The sequence below is a fragment of the Rattus norvegicus genome, chromosome 9, assembly GCF_036323735.1.
Source record: "Rattus norvegicus strain BN/NHsdMcwi chromosome 9, GRCr8, whole genome shotgun sequence".
NCBI classification, from domain to species: Eukaryota; Metazoa; Chordata; class Mammalia; order Rodentia; family Muridae; genus Rattus; species Rattus norvegicus.
The window spans coordinates 75219439-75245372 of NC_086027.1; the positions used below are offsets into that span (position 1 = coordinate 75219439).

General features: G+C 38.3%; 1 protein-coding gene across 22 annotated transcripts in view; it reads left to right on the forward strand.

Moving 5' to 3' along the window:
* The window catches only part of Map2 (microtubule-associated protein 2), a 258569-nt gene that overhangs the window by 46401 nt on the left and 186234 nt on the right, over positions 1–25934 (forward strand). For all 22 annotated transcript variants that reach the window (XM_063266724.1, XM_063266731.1, XM_063266715.1 and 19 more), the window contains exon 2: positions 24093–24143. The gene's annotated coding sequence lies outside the window, so the exon portion shown is untranslated. The remainder of the gene's footprint in view (positions 1–24092; positions 24144–25934) is intronic.

Below are 25934 nucleotides of genomic sequence, written 5' to 3' on the forward strand. Positions count from 1 at the left end.
GGGAATACAATTAAACTTCTACATTCGTCTTTTCAAGAGTCCCTTGAAAAGCAGTGAATGCATGGACATTAACACTGTATTTTACATTGGGCAGTTAAAAAAAAACACCACATCTTCTGTGATTTCATCATGAAAAACTATTTCCAGCAAGCTGTCTTCAGTTCACCCTGCGATCTGCTTCCGTTTGTCTTTACCAGGTGAGCGAGCCTGTGCCCAGGGCCTTGCCAAAATCCCGATTCAGGGTGTTTCCTGACACTGAATCCTTCAAAGGAGGAGGCGAGCTTTAAAAACAGTGTGCTTTTTACCTCAGATGCTCTCTGTAGCAGCGAGTGGATAACCCATGGGAGTCGGGGAGAGCAGCCGGGAGGTGAATGAAGCAGTTTGGGTAACAATCGGCTGTGGTTTTGTCTTGCACACATTCTTTGCTTTGATGTAAGCTTTGGCTCACCAGTGCCAGTTGAGTTAAATGACAATAACTGCTGAACACACGAGTCCAGTCCGGGAGATGTTTTTCTTAGCCAGAAAGCAAGGACTGCAAGTGTTCTGTGTAGTTTGTTTGTGCCATGGTTTGGAAAGGTGTAGCTTCTCTAGGAATTACCTATTGATTATTCCATCAGCCTAGAAATAATGTAGTCTGTAGGAGAAGTAGTCTCAATGTTATTTCTGACAAGTAGTTTGTTCAGTATTCAAGTTAGTATATTTCACTTTGGAAATAAATATTGCTGTGAGAAAGGAGAAGGATCACATTATTGCAATTTAATTTGTATATAAATAAAGAAGCAACTCTTTTAATATATGACATTTTAGGGAAAGGGTATGGTGTTGAAGTTTGAAATAAGTTATTTACAAAGTAATGTATATACAGTGAAGGAATCAATGAAAATTGATGTTTTAGTCCTATGTGTATGTGCGTACGTGTTTTTAATATGTGTGTTCATAGTATGTATATGTGTCATTATTTGTTTATGTGTGTATATGTTTATAAGTGTCTATATATGTGGCACAAATCTGTAAATAAGAATAAGGAATACACAGGTAATTTTCTCAATTTTCAAAGAACACTTCTGAATTTCGAATCTTATTTGAGATTTTTTTGTGCTTTTTTTTAAAGATTATAATAAATTACAGCATTTCTCCCTTTCCTTTCCTCCTTCCAGACCCTCCCATACACCTCTCCCTCTGTTCCTTCAGACTCATGACCTATTTTATCACTTCTTATTGCAGCTTGCATATGTACATATGTATAAACGTATATATTCCCAAGTATAATCTCTTCGTCTCCCCCTCCCCCCCGTCAAGGTGATAATTTCACTAGAGACTTTCCCAAGTGGCCGATCCTTACTTCCTATCACATGGCCATTGATTAAGTTGCAAGCATTCTTTCCTTCCGTAGTCTTCCAAGTGTCTAACCAAGAATGCACTTAGTTCTATCTATCTTCATCCTACAGACTGGAGAATTGATTTATATTTATGCACCAATTGAGCACAGTCTGTAATACTGTTGGAAAGTTTACACAAAGGAAGTAACATCCTACTGTGTGTTTATATGCACAGGCAAACCACAAGCCATGAGTGGAAAACTGCCTCCCAGTAGTTCTTCAAAAGGGATCGTTGAAAAATGTCGTCTTTGTGATATATAAACTATAATTGAAATTTTGTTCTCCCTTTTTATAGAAACCATGGGAGACAACTCTGAATTAAAAGGCCAGATGTTTGTTCTCTTCTACCCTAGGATAGAATAAACATGAGACCACAATATAATACAACATTAGGACAAACTATCCTATCTACTTAACAGTATTTGACTGAGAGACACACGTGATACGTTAGTGTACATGATACAGGATAGGCTTTACAGGACATATAAAGCAGAGACGTCTTGAAGAGTTAAGAACAAGATAAAGGTCAAATGAACGTTGGCTATATTAATAGTCAGCATTTTTGTTTGTCCCCAATAGAAAGTATAGTTCAGTTTGTAGTGGGCCAGTTTAGCATGAACCAGACCCACAGTGTGTTTTCCTGTGCTGCTCAGAGAAAAGTGAGCATCTATATGAGAATGGGATAAAAAGTAATTTCATCTGCAGCTTTAGTGTTCATTAATCTATTCATTGTGAAAAAACTATGTTTCATATTTATACATTCTCTGGTCTGTCTGAATCCTTCACTCTAACACTAAGAGGTTATTTTAGTTCATGTGTAATATGTCTTACAGTGCCTAGGATCAAGAAACATGAACACAGTATGTGTCAATGCATTCCAGAAGCTTCTCTGGCCAGTTTCTAGGAAAACTGAATTTTTTTCCCTTGGAAAAATGATCAGGTGAGAAGTTGGCATATGCCATGATCTTATTAGCCTTTGACAGAGCAGAGAACTTTCCAAAGACCTCATTGCTCTTTATCCTTCAGACTGAATATCTCATCTCATCTATTTCTCATCTCAAAATACAGGTTTGGGCCTGGCACTGGGACACAAACCTGTAATTCCAGCATTCAGAAAACCAAGACAAGAGATCCCAAGTTCAAGGCTAGCTTGGGCTACAGAGTTAAGACTCTGAGTCAAGCGGACAAATCAAAACACGTTTCCTATACACGGTTCATGTTCGCAGGCAAGCATGCTCGCACACATGCATGCACAGAAGAAGAACTGTTCCAGATCGGAAGTAGGACTAGTGGAGGGCATAACAGGTGGTGGTGAGCATGGGGGAAGTCCAGTGGTGTGCATTCATGAACGCATTGCAGTGAAATGCACCATTTCATTTGCTAAATTTAAAAAAAAAGGAAAACAAAAGCAGAAAGCAAGATTCTCATCACCCATGGCAGAGAAAAGTGCCCCCCCAAAACAACAAACATTTAGAAAAATGCTTCAAAGTTGTTAGGTTTTAAAGCAGAGACATTTCCCCATGAATGTGATTGTGATCTCCAAGAGGCTTGCGGGAGGGAAATCATAATCAGAACATGTTATATGGACAAATTTATTTTCAATAAAAGAAAAATAGGTGGGAAAAGGGCATGTGGCTATGGGTCCTAGTTTCAGAATGGTAATATAGGTGGTCACCCACTGCTGGCCTGTAACACAGTGGTAGAGTACTTACGTAAGTGCTGGGTCCCACCTCAGTACTGTAAATAAAATAAAATATGAGCAAACAAATGTGTTACATTTCCTTATTTTGGAATTAAACATCTCATTAAGCAAAGGCAGCAGAGAGAGATCCATTTGCAGAAAGGGACTCAGCCATGACATTGTCCTGCCAGTTTACATTTTGTTTTTTCTTCAGCCATCCTGACAATTGAGGCTGTCACCTGAGAAATGTATTGCTGCTCTCTACTTGCTTATCCTGAAAGTGAAATACATCATGCTGGTTGGAGACCCATTTCCCTAATGGTGATTAAAACTGGGCAGAGAGCCCACTATAATAAAAACAGTCTCCGAGGCCTGTCACCAACTTTAGTCTGGGAAAAGCAACATTGGAGGTTTCATTTCTTGAAAAATACACAATGTCCACATGATTAAATGCTCTCTCTCCCTCTCCCTCTCTACCTCCCCCACCTCCCTCCCTCTCCCCTCGTTTCCCCTCTCTCATTTTAGGGACCACAGAGTGCACCTCTAGGTTAATTATGCCAGCTGTTCCCTTAACCCACCACCTAAATATTGCTCTCTCCTGTCAGCTGTCTTGACAGGACACCTTTTAAGTTCTCTTTAAGACAATTCATCTTTCTTATTCTAAACTACACGTCCTTTCTTCGTTTGAGAAAAGTGAGCTAGTTCTTCAGAGGAAGGAGAAAAAACATAGAAATTTTATTCAGCACCATGTGAAAACAGCCCCTCCGTCCTTTGTCATCCTAATTGATTTCAGCCAAGCATTCAAAACTTCACCACAAAGCTGCCTGAGCTATTTTTCTTTTTAAATGAGGCCAAGTCTTGCTGGCACCCACGAAGAAGGCCATACTGTCAGAAGGCAGTTTGCCAGCAGGTCTCAGCTGCAAGTCCAGAGTCTGAGGGTAGCTTCCCAGTGTCTTTTTCGAGTCTGCAGGGAAGAGAGCCTGTAGTCCGGAGTGACACTATCTAAGTGTTACTTCGGGGACAATTCAGATGACCGTTTGTCAGTGAAGATGATCTACTGATTTCTTCAGATTTACTGGTATGACTGGGGAGGCTGAGCGGCAAGTGAGGCCAGTGTTGTGCTGGTTTGCAGTGAATCCATTCTGAAACAAGAAGCTGGGGTTGTGCTTTCCTCAGAGACAAGCAGAACACCTACATGGAAGAAGCCGAGGCATCACAAAGATGTACAGCTCTAGCAGAGGAAGAAAACGGTGACATGGTATTGTTGTTGGTCATGTCTGGCTTTCTTCCCATTGCTTTAGCCATAAACAGCTGTGCTTAATGGGGGTATGTGTGGACAAAATGAACCCCGAATTGTTATATAACCATCATGAAAACAATTTCTACATTGACATTAATGAATTTCTCCAAGTTATTTTTTCTCTCCCTCCTCTCTCTCTCTCTCTCTCTCTCTCTCTCTCTCTCTATATATATATATATATATATATACACATACATACACACATATATATACATACATATACACATACATATACATATATACATACATATACATACACACACACATATATATATATATATATCTTTCTCTGTCTCTTTTTACCATAGTCCATTTTCCCTATTCTGTCTGACACTAACAAAAAGCTATCTTGATAAATGACCTACTCTACTCCTAAGAAAATGCCTATGGGGCTAAAGATTCATAGAGTCTGAGTCAGATCAGTTAGAGATAGAGTAAAGAGAAGAAGAAAAAAAACCAACACGCATTATGGGAGTCATGTCAGGACTGGTCCCCGTACCTATATTGGAAAGAGCAATTTTAGAGAAATCAAACAGTTCAGCTTAAAATCTGATCACATCCCTTGTGTGTGATCTCAACAAAGTTGAGCCTGTGCCTTCAGATGGAGAGAGCAGAAGACTGTTGATCTCATATACATTCAAAGAGCTCTATGGGTTACCACATCTGATGTGTCCTCAGCTTAGAACAAGCAATGAGGATTAGCTTGTTAATTTTAAAGGCAAATGTCAAGCTCTCAAAACACAACTGAGTATTGATCAACAATTCATAATATAAGAACAAGAAATGGCCAAAGTAAGAGATAGTATGGCTGCGTCGTCGACACCCATCATGTTGCAGCCAGTGAGCTTTCACTGTGGTGTCCACTTTCTCAGCCTAAGTAGGGCAGGCATGTGTAAATAATTGACTCCGTGCTGCTGTTTACATCATTAATAAACCCACTTGCAGCAGCTGCGATCGCCCACCTGCTGCACAGCTCCACAGTTTTTGCTTCGTTGGTTTCTGTTCCACTTCCTCTCCAAAGTTGGTTATGCAAATGCATTAATTGATATCCTGGGAGATTTAGCTTGAAGGAGTTGCCTGTGCTTGGACTGGACATTTTAACTGTAAGTGGATGGAATTCAATAGGCTTTGTGGATTTTTCTAGAGGAGGTGCCTCTTTGCATCTAACTTACCCACTCACACGGTTTCGTTGGCTTGCCCTCACTGAAGCACTTGGATTTGCTGAGAAGCAATTAATAAAATCTTTTGGGGGAATGATTTTAATGAGTATGAATTTCTAATCCACCCTAGCATATGCTGATTCAGTTTTAAGTGGTGAAAGCAAGCGAATTGTTTTCTGTAGATTCCTAATAGGCATGAAATATTTTTAACATGAGAAAATGCAATGGGTTCCAACTTATGGTTGCTGTATTTTTCTTTGAAATACTTGTGCAAAGGCATATCTCCCATATGTATAAGCCCCCATATTTAATTTAGATTAACAAAATGAATTCTGGCAGTTGAGAGAATTGGCAGAGAAATCTACTTAAAATGTAACAAATAATTTAGATGAGACCTTGTTGAAGAAACTGCATGGGTTTTTGTGCTACTCTGTTGTGTAGCTGTTTATTCAATGGAGAAGCATGTTGAAAATAGTCATTTCCATATCAGTTGTTTATATACAGACACCCATTACACAGAAGCTTAGTTAAAGTTCAAATGGTACCATCAATTTGCTTTTCTGCTTTCTACCTATTAACATAGAAATGCTGCTTTCATAGTCCTAGGAACTAAAGGAATGAAGCTTGAAGAAAGCATAAAGCCAAAAAAGAACTGTAGAAAATTCCAGAGATTCATAACTACATATGACATAAGTCACCTCTAGCTTGAGATAGAAAATTGTACAACTTTAAACATAGAAGAAACCGGTATTTGTAATAGTACACACATACATGAAACAAATAAATGTTTAAAAAGTTTTAAAGCCATAAAACAATTTAGTTTGTTAGTGGGAATTTGAAAGGGACACGTTGATTTCCCTCAGCCTTAACAGGTATCGCAGTTTATTGTTCAAAGTATTTTCAAATTAGACATCAAAATAAAAAGTAGGAAGCCCCAGTGACAAATGATTTTTGCATAATCGAACCTGTAAATACACTGATTGCTACTTCTGTTTCCTGTGTCTATCTTGGATATGCCATTTCCCTCCATTTAATTAAGGAGTGACCATTTACGTGCATTTGACATTTTCCAAAATTTTACTCGTCATCCCCTAACTTTTAAAATGGACGTCGTAAAATAACCAAAAATGTTTTAGTGAGTTGTGAAAGTAGTGAATAAGACTTAAACTCAGTGCGGAATCACTGTGCTGTAGCAGGAGCTCTTGGAAATGTTCTGAGGCAGAACAGTTTCTCGAATTGGCAGCCAGTGGGTCAGCATTAGGCTGTGCTGCTGTGGGCCTAAGATAATGTGCAGGAGCGCCAGCTTTATAACCATGATTCTTTCTCTTCCATCTGGAGGAAAGCTACTGGACCCCGACTTACATGAGTAACTGTAAGTCTATTGTATCATTTTTGTTCTTTGGCAGTTCATTTTATTTTAGGATTTTTGGATCCCTAGGGAAGTATGATGACAAGTTAGTATTGCTTTCTGTGTTTTGGGGGGAGGGTGCATACCTGTGCTTTATAGGTAGCTTGAAATTGGGGCAATATATAGCTTTTCTTTTTTTTTTACAGCCTGTGAGCTGCCACTAGCAAAATCTGACTCTGCCTTGTAAATAATGAAAATGTGTTACTTGAAATTAAAATTAAACTTCATATCAGTATTTACATTATCATGGAATTTCATCTGGAAATAGGAAGTATTTGAAACAAATGACTTCAACTAAAAAACAAGACTTCAGATATGTTAAAAGTCTAGAAGTTGTTGGTTAAGGATTGTGGGCCTCAGGTTAGCCATGCAACCATTAGCTGGCCTTATTCTTGCTAATGTTCTCACTTCCACCTCCCTTCTCCTTTCACTGTAACACCATGACTCTATGCCTCCTTCTCTTCTTCCTTCTCTTGTCTGTTCTTTCTTTGTGCCCTTTCATTTCACTTCATCTTGAAGTACTACCTGTACCTAAGGCATATATTTAATTTTCTGTTACTGGGATAAAATTCCATGACCAAAAACAACCTAGAGGAGATGGTTTATTTTAGCAGGTAGTCCCAATGGATGGTATTGCTTTTGGCAGGGAAGGCATGACAGCAGTCAGGCAAAGTGTCTTATTTAGTGTTTCCATTGCTATGAAGAGACCCCATGACCATGCAAGTCCTATAAAGGGAAACATTTCATTGAGGCTAGCTTAAGGTTTACTTCATTATTTTCATGGTGGGAAGCGTGGTGGTATACAAGCAGACATGGTGATGGAGAGGTAGCTGAAAGTTCCACATCTGGATGTCAGGCAGGAGAGAGAGAGAGAGAGAGAGAGAGAGAGAGAGAGAGAGAGAGAGAGAGAGAGAGAGAGATACAGGCACAGAGAGAAACACAGACACAGAGAGACAGAGACAGAGACAGAGAGACCCTTGGCCTGGTATGGTCATCTGAAACCTCAAAGTCTTCCCCTAGTGACACACTTCCTCCAAGAAAACCACACCTACTCCAACAAGGCCACCTTTCCTAATAGTGCCACTCCCTATGAGCTTATGGGGACCATGTCCTTCAAACCACCACAAAAATTTAAAGAATTTTGTTGATCGCATTTTCATTTACATACAGGAATAAGAGAGACAGAACCAGAAGTCAGTGGTGTTTACAAGATTTATTTTTATGATTTTAAAAACATATGTCTATGTGTGTGCCTGTGTGCATGTGTGTGTAAATGGAGGTAGGTGCCTGTGGAGACCGGGAGACGTCAGATTCCTTGGAACCGGAGTCACTGGTGATTGCGTGGCACATGGCGTGGATGTTAGGAGCTGACCTGGGGTTTTCTGAAGCACCAGTGTGCGCTCTTAGCTGCTGAGCCACTTCTCTAGTCCGCAAGCTGGCGAGTTTTTGCAAGCAGGTACTAGAATGAAGAGCTGAGCCCTCGCTATGTGTTAAGCTGTCTGCTATGCTTTAAACTCACATTATCTCAATCTTCAAACGACTCTGGGAAACAGCCATTGTTATCTTTAATGATTAAAAAAGCCAAGACCCAGACATATTTAAACAATTGTAAGATTAAAATATGTGGCCTGGGATATTTTCATGTATAACAGTTACCTTGAATTTTTCTTTCCGTGTATGACATTAAAAATATTTATAGCATAGAGCTGGAAAGATGGCTCCGTGTTTAAGACACCTGTTGGTCTACTTTAATAGCAGTTCACAATTGTTTAGAATTCCTGTTCCAGGAGGTGCAGTACCACATTCCTATGTCCTACATGTGCACCAGGCATCTATGTGCATGTGCATGTGTGTACATGTGTACATATAATATATTATATACACACACATATGTGCAGGTAAAACACACATAAAAAGTCTAACTTACTGAGTTGTCTAAGTTTTTGACAAACTTTAGCACATTGATTGGCCATTCGAATAGGTAGGGGTGGATTCCAAGGTGCTTACTATAGAGAATTTGAAATGGAGACATGCTGATGTCAAATGGAAGAAATCAATTGACAAAAATGAACATGAAAGTATTCTTATGTTAAAGAGTAAATTATTCATACAACTTTAATAACTGTAAACCTGATCTTAAGCTCTGTTTTTGAGTATTTAACTTAAGATTTGTGTAGATGTCATACAAAATTACTTTTGTTCATATTTTCACAGCCAAATATAATGTATATGCATCATAGTTTAGAAAAATGATGTTAATCCAAGAGAAGAAAAATATGCAATTGTTTAAAAGTGTGGTTTTTATAAATATTTATTTTATCGCAATCAGTGTTCGCCATACTCATTGATGCTTTTGTTTTTGACAAAGAAGTGGTATCCTTAAAATTGCCTGTTGCATTTTTCTGGTACAATATGTAAATTACAATTTATGTTATATACAAGAAAAATGCTCTTTGCAGTCGGAGGCCACAGTGTCATCACTGGGTCCGGTTGGACTTTCAGCAATGTTGGAGTGGTAGCAATCTTTCAAAATGGTCGAAATGGTGAGAGCATGTTTTGTCTGAAGAAAACACCGTTTGCGTTCATCTATCCTTTCATAGTGGGGAAGATGAAATGGAAAACAGAGCCTGGAAGGTGGCGGCAGCTGGCAGAGATTGTCTTAGAGTCCTCAGAAGATTGATTGTTCCAGCTTCTGCTATTTCAGATTGTGTTACTCGTCATAATCCCCTGAGTGAACAGAAGTCAGTCTGCACTGTCCTCCCGTAAAGTAAGGCCACAGTGCAGCCTCCCCATAACCTCCGGAACACTTGAGTTCACATTTCTGTATAATAAGGGTAACAGTTGTTACTTCCTCTGAATTTCCTGAGTGTGGAAAAATAGAAAAAGAAAGACACACTGGATAATGATATTTTTGGTTATCATTTATGTTGGATGTTGTAGAAACCTGATACATCCCCCTCCCTAAGTTTGCTCTTAGTACAGTGGAATAAAACAGCCTTCCTGTTTAATCACTGAATGCTTACTGATACAGTCTGATCATTAGTTTTGTGGTCACTAGTTTTGTAGTTCACTGCCATGCTAAAATAGCTCTGCGCTCTCTCTCTCTCTCTCTCTCTCTCTCTCTCTCTCTCTCTCTCTCTCTCTGTGTGTGTGTGTGTGTGTGTATGTGTGTATGTGCATGCATATCCACGAAGAATGTGTGTACATGTGTACACAGGAATATGAGTACATATTTACACACATATACACACATACCTATATATAGAGAATATATATATATATATATATATATATATATATATATAGAGAGAGAGAGAGAGAGAGAGAGAGAGAGACCATAAGACAACTCCGGAGACCATTTCTTAAGCATCATTTACCTTTTGATTTTTAAGACACAAACTCTCACTAAATACAGTTCACTAAATACAGTCAGGCTGGCTGGCTGGCAAGTTCCAGGGATCTGCCTATCTCTGACCCCCCCAGCTCTGGGATGAAGAATGTGTGTTATGGTGTTTCTATAAAAGATAAAATGTGGATTTGGAGGCTTTAACTAAAGTCCTCCTTTGTTTGTAAGGCAAGCACTTTACTGACTAAGCTATCTTCCCAAGGCACAAAGGTTGTTCCTTCATGTAATATCCTATTGCTTCTTTCTCTGAATATTTTCTTGGAAGTAAATTACCACGAGTAAGCAAATTCTCACTATTTGACCCGAATCTGTTTCTGTTTGTTTGTTTTAAATAATTTGGTCTCCTTGGTTCAGATTGCATAAAAAGTAAACATTCTTCAAAGATTTTTAACATGTCTCCTCAGCTTATAGGGAATAAGAAATTGAGATCTGCTGACCTTGTTCCTAAAGGCCAACAAGCTTCCAGGAGATGGGAATGAATGCAATGGCACTTGTGCAGCATGGCTGTGCTTATGACAAACACACAAAGCAATTAGGTAACTGGGCTGCTTATTGCAGGAAGATGATACTTGTTTGCTTTCTCCCGCCGCTGCACAGTCCTGGTGTTAAGTCTGTTGTGACACTAGGTCCATCAATTGCTGTGTCCTCCAAGAAGTGACAGGGTGACCTGCTGTCTGTGTTCATTGAACTGTGTTCTTGTGAGTCCTGTGGAATAAGAGTTTTGGCATTGCCTGACTGCTGTCAAAGCTTATTTCCTTCTCTGTGAACTACTTGAAGATTTATATACCTACCAGCAGGAGCTTAATCAGTGGTGTATGGTAAATATTTTTGTGTATGGCCCAAACAAGGAGAGAAAAATCAATTCATTATGGACAGATTATAAGAGTTACTTTACTTTCTGTAACTTGATTTTTTATAATCAAAAGTTTGGAAATGAAGCCTGTGTTTTTGAGAACATTTCTCTTGATGAAATAGCAAACTTTGGACCATTTATTTTCTTTAAAATTTGAATTATTTTTTTCTTGCATGGCATTTTACTCTCTATAAGGTGTAAAACTGAGAGTAAATTGAATATTTTATCATTAGTAACATTTTACTTGTAATATTCGTTTTGTAATTTAAAAACCTGTAAATATAATACGGACTATATATCTTTTAATTATACATTGTCCCCCTTTTTTGTTTCTTGCTCTTATTGGGGATAATTAAAGGATTATTGTATAAAACAAATCCTGCCAAATCCATTTAACGTTGCCCATATATACACCGGTTTAGGCCTGGCCCCTTGACCTATCAGGGGTCTTACACCATGAAAAGACTGAATCCTCCATTCTGAGTAGCATGTGACTGCCTGCAGCTCTTCATCTTGAGGTAGGGCCTTGTGAGATTCCCCCCATCCTCCTTGGCATGTTGACTGATGTTGTCATTATGGATATATTGTTCAGACAATCATGTTTTTTGAGTTTTCATGGATGCAGTTTCCCTTTGACCAGTTGTCAATCTCTGTAATACTTACCATCTGCTGTAAATAGACACTTCTTTGATCATAAAAATGCATTTAGAAATAAAATCAGTTTAGGAAAATGGCAGTAGTGTGTTCTTCTCTAGGGTCTGTGACCTCTATAGCGGTGGCCAGTTGGCTAGACTTTCAGTGCCAGGCAGGAATTCACTCCTATTGAGTGGCGCTTAATTCCAATTAAACAGCTGTTGGTTTCTCTGTGACAAAATGTCACTATTACACCATTAAGGACACCTTGCAGATCCAGTCATTGTGTTTCGTAGGCTTTATAGTGGGGTATGACTATTGGTTGTTCTCTTGTTTGATACCATGAGATCTAGCTCTGAGAGATGAGCCTTCCAGCCATTTTCAATTCACTCTCTCCAGGTCCTATGTCTGGTGTGTGGTGTCTTCAGCCATAGGGTCTTACCTTCAAATTCTGGGAGGCAAACAAGGCAGTGGTGATAGACTATATTGCTTTAGGAGTCTCCTAGACTCCCCTAGCCAACAGCTAGAAAGAGAATCTTCATACCTGGCTTTGTCTGTGGCTCTTTAGTTCAGCATTGTCACCCTGTGTGGCATAACTCTATTTAAAGTCTGTCTCTCTGTCTCTCTGTCTCTCTCTGTCTCTTTCTGTCTCTCTGTCTCTCTCTGTCTCTTTCTGTCTTTCTCTCTCTCTCTCTCTCTCTCTCTCTCTCTGTGTGTGTGTGTGTGTGTGTGTGTGTGTGTATGTGTGTGTCCATCCCTCTCTCTGTATAATGTATTTTAAAGTAAGTTAATAAAGCAATATGTTTTTTCCTATAACCTTTTTGAAGGAAATGTAACTTTTAACTTTTGCTGCAGCTATGTTTAAGCCAAGCATAGAATATTTACATTTTGATATGTATACATTTTGTCTGGGTCAGAATTCCTACCTCATTTCTGGAACTTTATTTATATAATGAGAAGTGATAAGAATACTGAAGTATATGAAAATATTATTTTCTTAGTAATCCTGAAAACAATATTTTTATGTCCTTCAGAAGAATTTGGTGATTTTTAATTTTAACTATTCGGGCAATTGAATTTTAACAGAAAGATTGGTAGGGCTCAAATATGTCTAGACTAACCTACAAGAATGCTTCTGATGAGACATCTGAGTCTGGCAATGTGTGGAATGCTTGAGTTTGTCTTGCTAGAACCTTACTAGAGTTTTCAGGAAATTAGAGATTTGGGAAAATGATTTGCTTCATTACTAAGATCAAATATAACTGTCTATTCCTTTGAAATTCAAGCTTTAGTCACATGATGAGATGACGTTTTAGCAGGCCTAGGAGAACTGGAGGAAAGCTAGGTAATAGTTTTACCTTAAAACGCATCCCGATGTCCAGACTCCTGTTGTGTGTGTCATATAGGTTGCACATTTTTACATAGAGTAGTTGTAAACTCAGGAGTGGATGAAATGAGTTCCACTAAACATTTTCTGCAAATAGTAATGCATTTACTTTGTTGGCTAACCTATAAAACTATTTCAAAAGCCCTCTATCCTTAGAGGCCAATTCTTTGAGTAAATGAGTAGGTTTCTGTGCTGTTCAAAGTCAGCTTGTTGGCTTTTATGGATTCATTACTCAACTATGATTCCTGTCTATAGGATACAGTGTCACTCAGGTGTATGTTCTGCAGATTCGCACAGTTCTATGGTTTTTTAAATAATATTTTTAGTAATTCTTTTTGATATTTCATACATGCATTCCTACAAAGTACTTTTGTTATATTTACCTACCTATTCCTTCTCCAACATCTCCCAAACCCTCCTAACTTATGTTGTTCTATTACATTTTTTTGTTTTTAAAATTATTAGATTTTAAGTTATTATATATCATTTCCTTTACCTTTTTCTCCCTCCAAAGCATCCAATCCAATATATCTCTCCTTTCTCCTGTTCAGATTCGTATGGCCTTGTGTTCCATTAATTGTTTCATATACTTATATCTATATCTATAGATAGATAGATAGATAGATAGATAGATAGATAGATAGATCTCAACAGTTAATATTGTTAAAATTAAGACTGAAGAAAAGCCAAAGCATCATGAGACTATCTGGAACATTTTTGCATGAATCCTTAAATGTAAATTCTTAAGAAGGTTTTTTTCAGTAAATAACAGCTGGAGAAGATGCGCAACTGGGTAAGAAAACCTGTGTTCAGTCTTCAGCATCATATACGCTAGACGGCACGGTATATGTAATGGCAGGACTCGGAGGGAAGGCTTGAAGATCAGCAGATCAAGGCCATCCTCAGCTACATCACACAGTCTAGGTGAGCGAAAACTATGTGAACCCATACCTTAAAAAATAAAATATAATAATATAAAAACAAACACTATCATTTCCTATAATTTTGTGTCATGAAGATTCTTAGAGCAAGTGCTATGGAAGATTTGGATCTTAACAGTTCAAAATGTGACGATACTTCTTTAAATCAGTTCTCCAAACCTTCTCCACCCTTATTGCTGTTTTAAAACTTTGAACCTGGTACAATCCTTACGAAGTTATAGAGTTGGTAAATTTTACCCAGGCATACATATAACACATACACACACACACACACACACACACACACACACACACACACATATATTCTACTATATATATAAATATATATATCATATACGTATGTACAGACTGACCAGTTCTGCATGATTTTAATCTTATCTGTGATATTTATTATTCCTTTTATGTAATAGAAGACCTTGGTGTATTGGGAGTAGAAAGTCAACCAAGTGTTTTCCATTCAAGCAAGAGCTTTGAATTCAGTTCCCAGGACTCACATGCAAACGCTGGACATGATGGCAAACATGCTTGCAACTCTTGTGTCATTTGCTTTCCAGCCTGCATAGGCTCTTCAACAGGCTCCAAGCCAATGTGAGAATGCGGAAAAGGTACATGAGAAGTTGCCCTCTACCCTGCCAGGTGTACACATACATATACCTGCATATACCCAAACAAGCATGCGTGTACATGTGTATACACACACACAGAATGTGTGTGTGTGTGTGTGTGTGTGTGTGTGTGTGTGTGTGTGAGAGAGAGAGAGAGAGAGAGAGAGAGAGAAGATGGAGAGACAGACAGACAGACAGACAGACAGACAGACAGAAATAGAGAGGCGTAGAGAGACAGAGACAGATAGACAGACCTGGAGGAAGGGAGGGAAGGAGGTAGGCAGGGAAGGGGAGAGAGAGAGAGATGAGAGACAGGGTGGGGGAGAAGGGAATGAGAAAGGGAAAGAGAGTAGGATGGTAATAAAGGTAGTATTAGTTGGGAATCCACCTTTTATCAGATACCATAAATTTAATTTTTAAATTTTCATGGTTTTCTTCTGGGGATAATAATAATATATGCTGCATCTTCCTGTGTGAGAATCAAGTCAATCACATATGTAACTTGCACTGTGTAATATTCCAGTTTTGTAAAACACAATTTCCCCATTTTCTATTATTTTTGTCATATTAAAAATAACACTGTAAGTTTTCATTTAAAACTACCATGATTTAAGCAAAGTTTTTTTTAATATTCTTTCTATGTTTTGACAGTCGATGGGTGAATTGAGTCCAATTTACCAGCATGCATTGGGTCTTCTCAAACTTTAAGTTCCATTTCCAGACTTTGTTGTGGCAGCTACAGAAAATATGTCAGAGTACAGAACATTCCATTAAGAGCAAAACCTGGAGCCTAGCTTCCTACGATTTTGTTTTATATGACAAATAGTGTCGAGAGGTGAGTTTGTTGGAGTGGCCATGACTCAGCCTCTTTCTCTAGGGAGTGACTCATCCCGCATTAATAGATCCCTGCCTTCGTGGCAAGTACCACACTAAGTGCCTGGGACACAAACACAGATTTGCTGGGTCACTAACCTAGAGCAGCCCAGAGTCTGGAAGTCTGGATATGGCATTGATTAGCAATGTTCAGACTTACAATCGACCAGGGCTCTGTAAATGTTATACTTACTTGTCAAGGCCAAGCATGATTAAATACACAATTATGGGGGCTGGCTACATAGGCAGCTAGATTGCCTGAGAAACACGAACTGCTTAGTCAGTGTTAATGCCGTCTGGCTACGTTAAGCCCTCGCTGTCTTGTTTCAATATGAAGTAAAGTTTCACATGACACAACATCATACCTTTCATGAATAAGTCCAATGGATATTTTCTTTTATGACTCTGCCGGAAACTTAGCTTCACGTGTGTAATCAAGACTTGCCTAGAACCCAGTCATACTTCAGCCTTCCATTCTAAATCTGCCGCAACCTCGCTGAGTGTTGGTCTCAGACTCTCGGAACTCCCTGGACCTCTTTTCCCGGTCACATATTTGTCTTGTCATCCCTTATATCCTGTAGTTGTACATGTTGTTGGAGACGTTCGTTTGCACCCACGTCCTAATCCCCAGTTTGACTGAGAACAAAATCTGATTCTTAGGATGTGGTTAGCCAAGTGGTTCCACCAGTCAGTGGCCAAGGCCAGTGGGATCCTTGGCCTAGTACCAAGAAGGAAAGAAAAAGCTGTCTGTTCCTCCGCACTCACCCACCCTTTCCATGCCTCTCTTCTAATTCTAAGAAGACAGATATATCACTGTTGACCATTTAAGAAGGGAACACTTGTCAGACCCAACCATGATGGTACCCAGTTCTTGTGAGTTCAATAAATAAAATTCTGTTCTTTAAGCTTCCCATGTAATGGGAATTTGTATTCCCATGTAATACAAATGTTTAATATGTATTTAAAATCATGCTTGCATAGATACTTATGCAAATACTACTTTATATTGATATATTTCTGCTTTATTGAGGCAATATCTCTGCCAAAATTGGTGTTTCATCTCTGTTCACTTGGATGTCTGTGGACATCACCTAAATGGACTATTCTTTTTCCCTCCAATCTCATATCTAGTCTATAGTCTTTGAGGAACAAATTACATAATTATTCCATATTTTAATTTAAAATTTTCAGTGTTTCATCTAGCCTACAAAACTAAAGATTTAATATGTAGCTTCCTCAAATCTAGGGCCAAAGTCCTTGATTCGTATGTAGATCCAATAGAGCTTTGCACCCAGTTATCCCTCTTCTTACATGTTTCATTCAAGTAAAGCTGAAGGCAGGCTAAATATTGTCTGCGCTTGTCCTGTTCTTCCTAAAACCCCCGTGTTTCATTATTTGTTTATTTTGATTTTTTGAGACACAGCCTTACCCTTTAACCCATCTAGCTTCATACTGTTAACCCCTTGACAAAGCTTCTAGTCCCTCTGGATCTAATCCACGTAACAGGATTTCATCCTCCCTCTCTTCTTTAATCTTTTATAGTTTTGCTCATATTTCTTCATGAAAAATAGGCATATTCTGCTATGCATCAGTCATTGATGTTTTTCTCTACAGCCCCTCCTACACCAATGGATTCTATTAAATAAACCACAGAATGAGAATGAATATTGGATTCCAAAAAGCTAAACAAGGTTTGTTGTTTAAGTGCCACTGTAACATTCCAAAAGAAGGTTTGGAAAGATAGCTCAGTGGTTAGGAATGTGGACTCTTCTTGTAGAAGGACTCAGCTCCCAGAACCACACCGTGGCTTACAACTGCCTGTGGCTGTAGTTCTGGGACCCTGACACCTCTGGCCATAGCTACCACAAACATAAAATAAAAAATGAAAATAAATCATAGAACATAAAAACATGCATTACAAATAAACAAAAGCACTTTAACTTAAAAATAAAATTGTTTTTTAAATTCTTTATAGTTTCAATACCCCGAACTTTATTTCTAGTGTAATTTTTCCAAGGGAAAAACAGCAAAGGTAGGAAAAGTGACTTTCAGTAGACAGCTGACTTTGCTAATTGTTTGGTAACTGTTCCTGCTGTTGCCAGATTTATTCCTTGTGAGGTTTAAACAGGCTCACATCTGTCTGATAAATGTGTAATGTATGAACTGGCCATCACCATATGATTTAATGTGGACAAGAAAGCATTTCTCATTGGTTAAAAAGCTTATTCAAGCTATATAAACTAACTCTTCAGGATTAATTTGTGGCATTTCTTTTACCTTTTCGGAGAAGGGAGAGAGGACAGAAAAATGGTGATTTTTAATATGCAGATGCACTATGCTGCCTGAAGACAGATGCCAAATCCCATTGAAAAGAATTCTCTTTGAATTATGCTCAGGGGTTTGTTCAGCAAAATACTACACAAAAGTCTTGACCTGTGAGCTTGAAGTGGCAGATGTTCCCTGGTGAAGACAGGGCCTTAGGGTAACATAAATCTTCACTATTTTGTGCCTCTTTGCTCAGTAACTGGGCTGCATTTTTCTTTTTTTCTTTTTTTTTTTTTTTTGGTTCTTTCTTTCGGAGCTGGGGACCGAACCCAGGGCCTTGCGCTTCCTAGGTAAGCGCTCTACCACTGAGCTAAATCCCCAGCCCCCTGCATTTTTCTTAAGCTTCAGGTTGCTGCTGAAAAAGCAGCTGCAAATGGAAGTGTTTCCCTTAAACACAAATGAACCAATGAAGACCTCAGGATAGGTGAGATTCAGCAGTGCGGCGGCCAACACTCCTTTGTAAGGATGTTTTCATCGGATACTTTTAAGTAAAGCATGTTTATATTAAGGTACATAAAATGATATCTTGGGCTCTGCATGTAATTTTAGAATACTACAGGCACAGGAAAATGATCGCCACATTGAGACAGACCAGCATGCCTACCTTCTCACAGCTACCTTGTTAATTTTGTCTTGCTTGTCTTTTATATTTTATCTTTTTCCTGTATGCCTACCTTTAGGAATTACATTAGGCCTTTGAAGTTCCTCAGCTTTAGACACCATATAGTTCATCTAGCCTCTGTGTTCTTTAAAAGTAGTCACCATGATGTACACTGGATCTCTGTTGCCTTTGTCTTGTATAACTATGATCTTTGTATTCTTTTACTGACATCTCTCTATTTCCCTAAGCCTCCCCTCTCTCTGAATGACCTAGTCTCTGGTTCTGTAAATTTAGCCTTTTATTTTTCTTGTCTTTCTTTTTTCACATTAATTTCATCTATGGAATTACGTAGCATTTTTATATATATACATATATGTGTATAACATCTTGCAGATTTATCATATTCCTATAACTAGTCAGATTTAGGGGCAGGCTCATTTTCGTGTGTGTGTGTGTGTGTGTGTGTGTGTATGTGTCGTTCTATGTGTGAAAGTTGTATGTCTAGTCATATTTTAGTGAATACTTCAGTTGTTCCCCTACATACATATATACGTATGTACATATTAATAATGCTGCAGTATATTAATAATATATTCATATGTATATACATATTCTAAGTACACAAGTACAGACATCTATTGAAGGTAATAATTTTATTTGCCTTGGGATTTCTGAGTCATATGATACTTTGATTTTAATTTTGGGGTACCATGTACTATTTACCAGAATGCCTATACTAATTTAGATTTCCACAAAAAGTATAAATGTGTCATGTTAATTACCTTTCTTATATCTATAATAGATGAGACTATTATCTTATCTGACTAAAGCAACTCAAGAGAAGAAGGATATATTTGGGCTCATTTCTGAGGCAAAGTATGTTGTCTGTGATAGTTCTGTCTGTGGTGACAGCCATATGTCCCATTGTTTGGTCAAACCTTGGCAAGTCAGGAAGCAGAACACTCAGGCCAAAGCCAAGCAGTTGTCATTGCCGCCGCCGCCGCCTCCTCCCCCTCCTCCTCCTCCTCCTCCTCCTCCTCCTCCTCCTCCTCCTCCTCCTCCTCCTCCTCCTCCTTCTTCTATGTCCCACTCCAGTGACTAGCTAGTTCACAGTCATGAAGGTTCTGCCATTTTCCAAATCAGCACCACCAACTGGGGACAGTTGTCAAACACTGGAACCCATGGGGAAGACTGCAGACCAAGCCACAGCACTTTCTCTTTTGTCCACAGGCTTGGCAGTACTTGTTATCCTTAATCATCTTAATCTAAGCCATAATAACAGGTATGAGATGATACCTCATTTTGATTTTGATTTATATTCCCATGGTTAGCTATGTTGATTGCTGTTTTGTATTTATTGGTTATTTTTAGGCTTTTTTAAAGAAAATATTCTATTTAGTCTTTGTTCCATTTTAATATATTTGTTTTGTTTGTTGCTTTGAGCTCTGTGAATTTCTTGTAAGTTTTGTTTGTAAACCACTTACCAAACACATGATTTAAAATGCCTTGATTGAAACCTCCTTCTCCTTTGGTTCTGTTGCCAGGCACCTTTCATTTTGATTGCTTTTGGGTTTTATTCCTTAAGGTTTTGGAGTCATCTGGCTTTGTCAATGTGAATGCCAAGTAGTTTGTTCTCTATGCATTTCCTCCTATACAAGTTTTATAATTTTAGGTCTGAAAATTAAATTTTAATCCACTTGAATTGATTATTATGTATGATAGAAGATAAAGGTTCATTTTGATCCCTTTGCATGTGGATATTCAGTTTTCCCAAAACCAGTTATTAGGGAGAACATCCCTTCAATGGAGATCAAATGGGACAAAGGTATGATTTTATTCCCATAAACACTCAAAAGCGTTTTCTGCTATTTTCTAATACTTAGCAAAGAATCCAAGAAATATTGAATTGAGAATGTTTGCTTATTCACCGTTTACCATACACTTCTATTCTCTGTGCTGAGCGTAAGTTTGTAGCTTCAAATATAAGGTCCGTATAATTAAAATAACATTAACATTTAAATTTGAATTTAACTTGTGCTGTCTTGAGCAGAAAACATGTAAACCATTCTGAGGTACTACGAGATGAAAGTAGTAATGTCAGTGAGGGGACACTGTCTAGGACAATTAGGGGTATTTAGAATATCGTGCAATCGCATGAAATACAGTCAGATTTATTTGTCTCATCTCCTGTCTCTGGAAAACTATAAAAGCGTGCATTGGAGAGTGAAGACATAGACTCTAATTAACTTAAAAGGGTGTTAAAGATACTGGAGTGTTTAATATGCCAAGGTGCTCTCAACAAGTAGTGGCCCTTGTCACATGGCCAATTTAAAACACAAATGAGCAATTCCACACAGACTTTCAGTGACTCCAAAAAATCATGAGCTATAGTCACCTAGCATCTGAATGAAGTGGTGACGTCACGCCGTGATTCATTCTTTAATACTAAATAGCTCCTGAGCAGCTTTGTGTGCTGTACACCATGCAAACCCCAGGAAAACAGTGTCACTGCCTAACTGGGGTAAATATAAGTGTAGCATAGAAGCTGTAACTTTACCCATTTTAAATGTCAGTGCTATGACCTCAAGTACATTCATACCATTGAACAAGTTGTTACATTAGGGTTTTGTTATGTTTTCAAGTAGATATTTGAACCCAAATCAAAATCCCTGTTTTCACGACCTCTGCTTTCCTTGTGAATGTGATTGCTGGTCACCATGATTAATGTACACAGATATTCAGTGCCCGCTTCCTATTCTGCTATTCCCTGTAGTTCGTGTGCGTTGTTGTAGCGAACTCTGGACATAGGATTGTGCACATGTGTAGGAGTCACAAACACTTCCGTCCACAGACAGAGCCAGGCCCCCAGTCCTTCCCACACTCCTAGGATGGCTTCCTCTCTACAGTAGAATATATTTTCTTTCCTTAATTTTTTGCTTTTAACAAATTTTTAATTTCTCTATTTTTCCTTTGCATGTGTACTGTTAAAACTTTAAAAGTTACCGGTGGTGAGGCACATCTTTAATCCCAACATTCAGGAAGCAGAGGCAGGATATCTCTGTTAGGTTCAAGGCCAGCCTGGTCTTCAGAGTGAGTTCCAGGACAGCCAGGACTACACGGAGTTTGCTTTTCTCAACCAAACCAAACCAAACCAAACCAAACCAAACCAAACCAAACCAAACCAAGCCACACCAAATGGAGTTTTAGAAACTATCAGCTGGAAGAGAACTCTTTAGATCAATGATTCTCAACCCGGGGGTCACATGTCTTTGGAAAACCCCTATCTCCAAAAATTTTAACATTATGATTCCTAACAGTAGCAAAATTACAGTTATGAAGTATCAATGAAATAATGTTACGGCTAGGGATCGCAACAATATGAAAAACTGTATTAAAGGGCCAGAGCATTAGGAAGGTTGTGAACCACCGTTTTGACTTTCTTAATATAAGCACCATTCAGTTTAGTTCATATGTTAAGTATTTATATACTGATAGTTTAGTGATTTGAAATAATAATATACATGGGTTAAAAGAAAATGATTTTTATTTGGTTCTAGAAACCTCACAATACCTTACTATTGGGATATGCCCCTGTTAGTTGTTGTCTAGTTCTTATCCTATGGTCTCATTAGACACAGTCACCTTTTATTTCTTATTGCGCATTGTTTTTATGTATTGCCATGTGTCTCCAAATGTCTTGATAAACCCATCCTTATAAAGCTGTGATGTCATTGATGGTGCCTAAGGGTTTTTTTTTATGTTGAACATACTTTCTCATTTCTTTGTTGAGTTTAATTGGCACAATTGAAAACATGCATACTTGCGGGATTGTTGGCTTTATTCAGATATAGAATTTTATATCAGAGTAAAATAATGTCAGATGTCTGGAGATGGACACTATTCTTTAAAGCCCCTGATAATGTACCTTTAAAAAACATTTCATCAGGGGCAATAGGGAGGAATCGGAGGGAAGAGACAGGGACTGGATTTAATTCAAAATGTATTATATGTATGTGTAAAATTCTCAAACAGTAGAATGTCAACTGATTTATTCACCCTTCTTTCAGTATATATATATATATATATATATATTGTGTATGAGTACACAGTAGTTGTTTAGACACACCAGAAGAGGGCATCAGACCCCATTATAGATGATTGTGAGCCACCATGTTTCTGGGAATTGAACTCAGGACCTCTGGAAGAGTACTCAGTGCTCTTAACCGCTGAGCCATCTCTCCATTACCCTTCCTTCAATTCTTCTATGAAGAAACCACTATAATCCTTAAGATGCACAATAATTCTGTGTTGGTTATGTGCTTTGTCGCTGCTCTTTGGTGTTTCTCTTATATGTCTTTGTGCTTTTCTTTCTATTAAACCACGATTGTTGGATGTGAACATAGTGCATAGACGTGGCTTAAACATCTGATAATGAAACATTTCTGAGATGTAGGTATATGTGAACTTCCAGTCAGTAAGTACAGATGATTCTAGAAGCTAACGAGTTTTTAAACTGAAGTCACTGTTATGAATACTTTTTTGAAGCAAGTTGGGAATTCCATTTTTGCCATTCATTTTAGTTCTCTCTTTGCTCGTCCAGATGACAGGCTGATTTTTACCACAAACTCTTTGAAAAATTGTTTTCCCCTCAATTCCCCTTCTTTGTCCCTATCCTCCGACAGTGTGCTTTACCACGAATTTGCGTCTCAGCATATTTTAATGGCCAGGCTTATGCACAGGGGACCAATGAGAAGACTGATAAATTGCCGATAGAATTGCCTTCTTTGACCTTGACTACCTTTGGACTGATTGATGATCCTGAACTAAAGATCTACAGACTCTCTGTTGGTATTAAATCAGATTAAAGATCTGTCCTAGATGGTCCAGGCTGTTATAACAAACATATTGTGGAAGGTGTGGCTTATAAACAATAGAAGTTTATTTCCCAAGCTCAGGAGGCTGAAAACACCAAGGTCATCAATTCAGGGATTGATGAGGTTTGGTTCTGTGTAGATAGATGGCTGCTACCTTGCTGTCCTTACCTGGCAGAAGGAACAAAGGAGCTTCTATGTTGTAATTTCTATAAGGACACTAGTCTCCGTTTATTGCTGAATTTCTCATGCATGATAATACAGTTGTCTCCAGTACCCATCACATCTCAGCATGGGGATGAGGTGGGAGGTAAATGGAAAATATAAGGCAAGGTCCAAATGAGTTGATTTAATTACTAAGGAAATATTCAGGGCAAATGGTGGTATCTTACAAGTCAAATGTGGATGTTTTAGACTATATGCTTAAGAATTCTTTAAATGCTGAAAGCAAAGATAGGAACTAATTTTGACATTTATTACATGTTTTGAAAATGAAACCTAAAATTTACTGTGAATTTACAATGTTTTTTGTATAAAAGCAGGGTGTGTTGTGAGGCAATCTCTACCAGCCAGTACATTTTAGGGCAGGCCTTCCTCGGTAGACAAAGAAAGGCTGACTTACCCGAATGATTTAATCTAAGGGTGTTATTTCTTTTCTTTTCCTTTTAGATTTTTATTGATCCGAACCAACCTATATTGTGACTGCTGGCAAGAATTAAGGTCAGTGCTGTGCTCCTATTGATTGTGAACAAGCTTAAGAAAGCTTTCATAACGGCTTTTTGAGTCTTTAGATTGCTGGTGCAGGATATTCTGGCAAAGGCGTGACCAAGAGCAGGGTCAAGTATGAACTGTATATATCACACTGTGGCTCACTAATAAACTCGGTTCTCGGCAGTGTTTATTTTATATTACTTTGTTTATTGAATGTCTTACCTCTGTCACCTCACTAGCTAAGTTTCGGTGAAATAAAAGCACCATCATTTTAGTTCCTTAAAAGAATTAAACAAAGACTAGCTTATATTTTAAAGGATGATTTACTTCTCTGAATTATATAGGAAAACACATTTAGGTCCTCAATTTGGTCTTCAAATGGAACGCATTACAAAAGGGGAGCAGAGTTGAAAGTGCATTTGTGAATCACTAATGTTAATTAACAAGCAGAATGTTAAGAAGTCGTTTCTTTGTTCTGTTTTCTCATTAGCTGGCTTTTATAAGCCACTCTAAACAGCTTCAACGAGGAGGTTGGAGTAATACCAGAGCCTTAGAGGTCCCTCACACAGATGGGCTTGGGGATCCATTTGTCCCCTCTATTTTCTTCTCTAGGACAGGAATTTGGAATTAAAAATAAATTTATAAGCTAAGCCCTGAAGGCAAGGAGGATTTTCATTGCTCATAAAGAGCAGAACTCCAGGTGTTGCTAGATTTGTGCATGGGCTTTTTGTTTAGCATAAAGAAAACACTGGGTTTTCATTCATGCTTACATTAATCAAGAATTTCCATTCTGAATTTTGAATTTAACTCTTTAAGCCAAAGTGCCTAATAGAGCAAGCACACAGTCAATAAGTACTTTTTATGGCCACAGTTCTAATGTCACTATCCTGCTGCCAGTAAAGCACACACACACAGACACACAGACACACAGACACACAGACACACACACACACACACACACACACACACACACACAGACACACACAAAGACAGACAGACACACACACAGAGACAGATAGATACACACACATACACAGACACACAGACAGACACACACAGACACACACAGAGACAGACACACACAGAGACAGATAGATACACACACATACACACACATTCACACACAGACACACAGACAGATACACACACACACACACACAGACACACACACACACACGCACACACACCCATACTCCCTCTATCAGATGAATGGGTACTATTATTTCTCTTTTTTCTTTTTCATGTACATATGGTGCTTCCCTGTTCCTTAGTCTAAATTAAATAAATAAATCCCGTTGGATTTATGCCTATTGGTAGTTACCTATTTAATAAAGAAAAAAGTAGGGTAGATGTTTCCTCAGGATGATTTGAAGTCCATTTGTAAATCATGTTACTTTGTATTTGACATACTTTTGAGTTGGAATAAGTACTGACATACTTAACTTAGCCTGGCATCTTTCAAAATCACTCCTGAGAGTGGCCTAAGTGAATGTATATGTATTCAAATATATATTTCTAATTTGTTATCATGATTATTAATTTAATGAACACTGACAATGTCATATATGTAGATAATACATACAATTGATCATCTCCCACCCTCTCTTAGCGTCTTTCCACCCCCCTTGCCTACACATCTCTTCCTTACATTCTGGTCTAATTCTTTCGTGACCCACCAAGTTTAGCACACCAGCCTATGTGGCCATGCATTTGGAGCTATCGCTTGGAGCTTGGTGGGGTCAGTGGCAGATGCACAGGTGAAAACAGTGACCCGACTTTCTCCAAAATCAATCAATAGTC